Source organism: Alosa pseudoharengus, unplaced genomic scaffold (genome assembly GCF_046254945.1).
Source record: "Alosa pseudoharengus isolate Yale_2024_CS ecotype anadromous, Long Island Sound unplaced genomic scaffold, YU_APseudo_1.1 YU_APseudo_1.1_scf_9, whole genome shotgun sequence".
NCBI classification, from domain to species: domain Eukaryota; kingdom Metazoa; phylum Chordata; class Actinopteri; order Clupeiformes; family Clupeidae; genus Alosa; species Alosa pseudoharengus.
This window is the reverse complement of record NW_027468881.1, coordinates 19,957,703-19,964,242: the sequence shown is the minus strand read 5'-3', so window position 1 is coordinate 19,964,242 and position 6,540 is coordinate 19,957,703. Positions and strand designations below refer to the sequence as shown.

The window sequence follows — 6,540 nt, the reverse complement described above, 5'->3', positions numbered from 1 at the left end:
TATTCCTTCACCAAAATACCAGTGCTTTGTGATACTGTGTAAGCAGTATATACCTATGTGTTGATTTATCATCAGTCTTCATTTTTAAAACCGGGCACAAGCTTCAAGTTTAATATGGATTTATATATGATTATGTTCTTGCATGAGCTCATCGTTGGCAGATTAAAGATGGCTGTTTGCCATCTGTACAGTGCAGAAAGCCTTGTGAGGTGCTGTAAGACTTGACTGCAGGCTAGGCTCAGGCTGTATCAAACAATCTGCTCTCCATTGTCCCATGATCCCCTCAGCACACACACAGGCAACAGCACTCTCCCTCTCTCTCTCTCTCTCGGGTTCTCTGGCGTTGGGGGTTAAATTTGGCGTGGAGCCGCAGAGCAGCTGAGGCAGGAAGCCGGCGCGGTGAGAGGCCTGGCAGCGGCTCCCCCAGGAGGAGTACATCAGGTGTGAGAGCGCAGGAGGTGCAGGAGTGGGGGAGGGGAGGGGAGGAGCTGAGATAATACACAGATAATACACATAAGCGTTCGGCAAAGGAGGCTTATGCACGACTAGGTACACACTGACCTTTACAGTGGGCGCGCGGTGTCACTTCGGCTTTATGTCTGGACCCTGAGGGGGGTGTGTGTGTTTACGTGTGTGTGTTTGTTTCTCCGTCTGAGCATGTAAAGTGTGTGTGTGTGTGTTTATCCAGAGAGTGAATCTCTAAAAATAAGATGAGGCACCCTGTGTTGGCCTCACTGTACTCACCCAAGAGACGCAGAAGATATGCAAGAAGTGACATTCTGGAAGGAGCACTCTATCAGGTACTGTATCGCCGTGGCGTATGACTCATTTGGCATTCAACCATTCTCTTGTTTCGGGGATAGCTCTCCTGGGCCAGCAAATGAAATAAGCTGTTCAGATTTGTGAATGGATTTCTACCTAGCCTCGGGAACAGCACTCCCCATAAACCACTTTACAAATAACATCCATCACTGCAGAAAAAAAGTGCTGAAAAATCTGATCTCTTATTCCTCAGATGCACTCACCCTCCCTCCATCTCTCTCTCTCTCTCCCTCTATCTCACTTACCTTATCTCTCTATCTCTCCCTCCCCTCCTTTTTTTCTCTAATTCTCTCTCATTCTATATCCTAATCTCCCCTATTTTCTCATTCCAGCTCTCTATCACTCGCTCCCTCTCCCACTTTGAGCCCACCCCTCCCCTCTCTCCCGGCCTAATTCGGACTCTTCCTCCCTGGTATTAGGACAGCTAGCTCACTGCCGCCTGGTGCCAGGAAAAGAGGGAGAGACAGACCAGACAGGCAGGGAGCTCACTGCTCTAGCAGCCACTGGCACACAGAGGCAGAATAACAATACCCATAATTAGCATGGTACACATCCTTTAAATACAAAACCTCAATCACCCACCACTCCCACTTCCACCCCTATCCATACCTCTTCTATCTGACTGCTGGATAGGGCTGCTAAAGGTCGTGGAGGGAGTGTGGTGCTCGTGTGTGTGTGTGTGTGTGTGTAAAATGCGGTACTCATCATCTCCTCTCCCCCATCCCCGGGCTTGATTGCATTCCGCTGCCTGGATTGATCTGGGTAATCGCAGCCCGGACATGTTGGGGTGGGCACCAGGGGAATGGCGAGCGGAAAAAGCAGCAGGAAGACAATAAAGGAATGGTCAGAAACCAGAAGGAGGGAGGGAGAGGGGGAAAGAGAGGGAAGGAGGGAGGAAGAAAGAGAGAGAGAGAGAGAGAGGGAGGGAGAGGAGGAAGAGAGGGAGAGGGAGGGAGAGGAGGCTGGGAGTGGGAGAAAAAGGGTGATGTCACCTCTCCCTGTCAGCCAATAGGAGCAAGGGAGGGAGAGAGCAAGTGGGAGAGGGTGTGTTTTTTTGTATCACTGCAGCATCAGCGCTGGAGAGCGAGAGAGCACAATCAGTCACACGGAGAGGAGGAGGGAGAAGACTCCGATTAGGGGCAGAAACCAGACGCAGAGTTAGCCAAGGAGGAACTGAGACCTGGGGCCATCTTTCTTTCCTAAACCTGTGAAGGTAAGCAGAGATGCTACTCACTGAATCCCACTGCAAACATAATGTGCACAAACCTTAACTGGTCACCCAGAGAGGGGGTTAAACATTCATCCTCGCTACCTGTACCTGACATCACACCTTCTCCAACTGTGTTATTTCTGTGGTGTTTGTTTAAAGTGTGAATCGTGTTCTGGCTGCATTGCTGTCGGGGTTGTGGTGTGAGCTGTGATAAGTGTTGTAGTTGTTTGTGACACCTCATCAACTGAATTCTGCTGGTCATCTGTGTGCACTGAAGCAATAAAATACAAGTATAACAGATAACTAATTACCTTTTTAAAAAGCTCATAACCATTTTTAAACGCTCATAAAACAGGTGTATCAAATATTATTTGTTTTTTGTCTAGCCATTTCTGCGTGGGAAGTGTGTAAAACTAAAAAAAATGTGAGCATGATTATATTTCATTAGATATTTCTCTTCTGCTCAGTCGGTATCTAGAGTGATGGATGCAACAGGGTCTCTTCATGTTCATCTTCCATGTGACGCACCGGTGCCTCTTAAATTGTGAGAACACTGATGCTAATGATATGCTGGCTATTATGGCACACATTTAAAGGTCAATGCCTGTGTGTCATCACTATTGTCACAAGTGCAATGGCAGACATTTTATTTGTGTAATCGGAAATTATTAATCTGGTAGTTCACCCATTGAATCACCCATTTGTCTGCCGGCTGATTGAGCATGTCTTTATTGTGCCATAAAATGCTCTGAAGCATCCTCTAGCTTTGCACTCGTCACCTCTTTACAGTTCTTACAACAATATTTGCAGCCAGTGTTTTAAATGCCAGCACTAATAGTCATCCTCAATTGTTGAGTGTTGGACCTTCTTACCACAGAGAGCCAGATGCTCTGCTTTTTTCCTCTTCCCTCTCTGTTGCCTGCCCACTTTTCTTTGGCTGAGATGCAATGTTGGTAGTAACTAGTGGTGTGGTGGTGGAGGCATGCAGCGGAAGGCTGGCCAGACGAGGATGTGTTTGTGGGGAGGCGGATGGGTTACGTCCTGTTCTGGTGCTGCATGCCTGAGTGCCTCCTCGCTGTTTGCTCAAGACAAATGTTTAGGGTGGTGCACAGCCAACAGCTCGGAAACTACGCTTAGATGGGGACAGAGAGAGAAAGGGAAGGAGGGGAGAGAGAGAGAGAGAGAGAGAGAGAGAGAGAGAGAGAGAGAGAGAGAATGTGTGTGTGGTGTGTAAGAGCCAAACCTGGGTGGGGCATGTGTTCATTTCCAGGGGCATCAGTAAGAGAAGGCACCCGCCTGGCATGGTGCCACTGGGCACTGATGCTGGGCAGGTCTGCTGTTCTGGCTGCTCCAGTTCTCCGTTGGCACCACCAGTCAGACCAGCACATGGTCCTTTAACACCATAAATGTTCGAGTGCTTTCAGCATAAAGATAAATGGTTTTCATCCGGCTTGCAGAGGTGGTACTCCAGAGCTTAGGGGTTTTTACTCTGGATGCTTGCATTTCTGGTGAGCCTTCTTCTGTTCTCTCCCTCCCTCTCTCTCTTTCCTATGCCTCTCTCCCACTCTGTTGTAAAGTAAAGTAGTCTTCTGGGACTGTGACCAGCCATACAGTAGGAGAAAGAGAGGGAAAGGAGGATGGATAATCCTCTCTAGTACAGCTGAGAAGGACTACCTTTTTCTCCCTGCTTTTGTGTACTCCCCATAAGCATAATCAATAGATTAAGGTAAAGCTGAGTCTCGAGTGTATGTAAAGGCACTGGATCCCTCTGAGGATTCCTGCTGCACAGTGCAACGCATTACCATGCTGTTTAATGCGAGCGCATGGTCTCACTGAGCCCATTATGCCAGCTGTCACACTACCTGATGCAAAACAACACTCCTTGATTTCATCCATTGCAAATGTCTCATCATTGTATCGGTGTGTCTCACGGTGAGAAATCTTTCCCTTCCAACCGTCAAGTGCTATCTTACTGTGGGGCTGTGGTATTAATTGAGCTGTTCTGTAGGAAGGATGAATAGGCCAAAAGATTTAGGAGGGATGAGAAAGCGAGGGAGGGAGGGAGTGAGGGAGCAGAGGAGGGAGGGAGGGTGTGAGCGAAGGAGAGAGGCAGAGGGATGGGGAGGTGGGGTCACATTTGACAAGCAAAGCATCTCCACAGACTGCTAATGTATGTGCTCTTAGATATACTGTCTGAGAAGAGAGGAGTGGAGAGGAGAGGGGTGGAGAGGGGGGATCGTTGGGAGGGGCGGATGGGTGTGCCGCAAGGTCAGAGGGGGAAGGGCCTTCAGAAGAATGGGGGATGAGAGAGAGAGAGACAGAGAGAGAGAGAGAGAGAGGGAGGAGGAAGAAGAAGATGATAAACAGTTGATAATTTGTTATGCAGCACCACAGGTTGTCTTGGCTGTTGTGTTGATTCTCTCTCTCTCTCTCTCTCTCTCTTCTTCTTCTGGCTCTCTAATGTCTGAGCCCCCGATTGGGGTAATGATGGCAGAAATATCACAGTGTGATAAAGGGCATCTGTTCCAAATCTGCCAGTTAGGAGGAAACTCTAGGGATGAGCTGTGTTGTAGGCAAGCCACAACAGCCACCTGTTATCGCCCGCGGGCCCACAGAGACCCGCAGGAACGACTGCCTCCCCGGTAAACACAGCTAGAAAGCCAGAGCTAGAGTGAAGCAAAGAGAGGGAGACAGCTACAGTTCCAGAGTGTTTGCGCATGTATGTTATGAGTGCTTGTGCTTCATATCAGATACAGGCTGCTTAAATTATCCATGCACGCAGACGGGGAAAAACAGGCCAACTAGGTCTGAGTGGTGTGTCAGATCCTGAGTCGGAGAGAGAACGAGTGCACAGTCTCCGGTGGCGGTGTGATGATGCGAGTGCATTAGCGACACTCGTTTGTGATGTCGTGCTCTGGCGGGACCCGGGTTTGAATTACACTTTGCAGATGGGACCAATGTGACAAGTGTTGGGGGCAGATTAGATGAAGGGTGTTGGGGGGAATAAGGGCGGAGAGATAGAGAGAGAAAGAGAGAGAGAGAGAGAGGGAATACATTAAGACTGATTTAGAGAGCCCAGTCAGACAGGGCTGGGCGGCTAGGCTGGGCACCAGAAAGGTAATGGTAATAAAGTGGAGCAATGGTGTCTCTGTCATTGCGTCATCTGCTTCTAACTGTACTGCTATTTACTTGACGAAACTGGAAAAAGTGGCATACAAGATGGATAGAAAGAGAGAGAGGCTGGAGGAACACAAAGGAGGGAAGTGTGGGGGGTGGAGTTCTGGTGAAATGGAGAAGTACTTGCACCCGTAAATGCAGGCCCCCTCTACCAGCTACGAAGACATGGCAATCATTAGGCCATGATGAATGCGGACAACCTCCCTAATCATGAGGCCTCATCAGACCCCCCATGTTTCTTTTCAACACCATAAAGTGCATTTTTTCATGTCATGTCCATATTCATGCATTGTGTGACAGGCCCCCCCCCCAACCTCGAACCATAATCAGGGTAATGGCATGCTCAGAATGATTTGATATTCACTGATGTCTCCATACCACACAGCACAGACAAAGCCCTATAACATTTGAGCCAATCATGCAATTGAAGCATAAATGAAGTAGACTTCCAACTGTGGCCTCATATGCCACAGGAAGTTAATTAGATTGAAAACTGGGGCTCTAAATTTGACATTTGTTCCCCTGCCCCTGTAAACTATGCATCGTTTGCAATAAATCTTCTGCGGATTGAACTAAAAAAAAAGAACGAAAAAAAAACAGCAAATGCACTTTCACACTTTCACGATAAGAGACTGAGAGCGAAAAACAGTAATGAGCAGGATAAGGGAATGTGAACAGAGACTGCGGATGAGAGCGCGCCAGAAAAAAGATAAATGCAACAAACAGCGCGTCTGACCTTTCAGTCATTCGAAGACCACGACCCTCATTTCCTTTCCCGCTGTCTTCTCGTCAGAATGAACTCTTTGTCACAGATGCACAACAGAGTCACAGTCCGTTTTTATCGCCGTTTCGTTCAAAGGCTCTTTATTGACCAAATGAGTGGCTAAACTTAGCCTGAATTGCTTCTCTGTGTGTTAAGTAAGTACGGTCTCCTGTGGTCGTTTGCGCTGACTGCATTCCAGGCCTGTATCAGAATAGTATTATTTGACACGTATGGCAAATGTCATTTTTACAACAGGAAGAAATAATGAGTAGGCTATTACCGTATTTCCAGTCGCATTCATTATCACGATTGTTACCAGCGAGACATCTGGCCTACGTACGATTTGCTGAACATTTAACGGATCCATCACCAATTGGGCTGGCACATGTAATTAATACCCTTCGTGGCAATTTGGGGTTATGTCTGTAAACGGAAGATTCCATTCTAATTTTATCCTTTACTCCGTATTTGAGAAATAATTATGTGTTCCAAAAACAATTAGGCTACTTAATTTCCCCCTTTCACTTCCAGTTTGGTGTGACATAAACAATGTTTTACCGTGTCATTC

General features: G+C 47.6%; 1 protein-coding gene across 5 annotated transcripts in view; it reads left to right on the top strand.

Annotated features, from left to right (window-relative positions):
* The first annotated feature begins 1,897 nt into the window (after positions 1–1,897).
* l1cama (L1 cell adhesion molecule, paralog a) overlaps positions 1,898–6,540 on the top strand; it is a 44,899-nt gene continuing 40,256 nt past the window's right edge. For all 5 annotated transcript variants that reach the window (XM_076275509.1, XM_076275510.1, XM_076275508.1 and 2 more), the window contains exon 1: positions 1,898–2,035. The gene's annotated coding sequence lies outside the window, so the exon portion shown is untranslated. The remainder of the gene's footprint in view (positions 2,036–6,540) is intronic.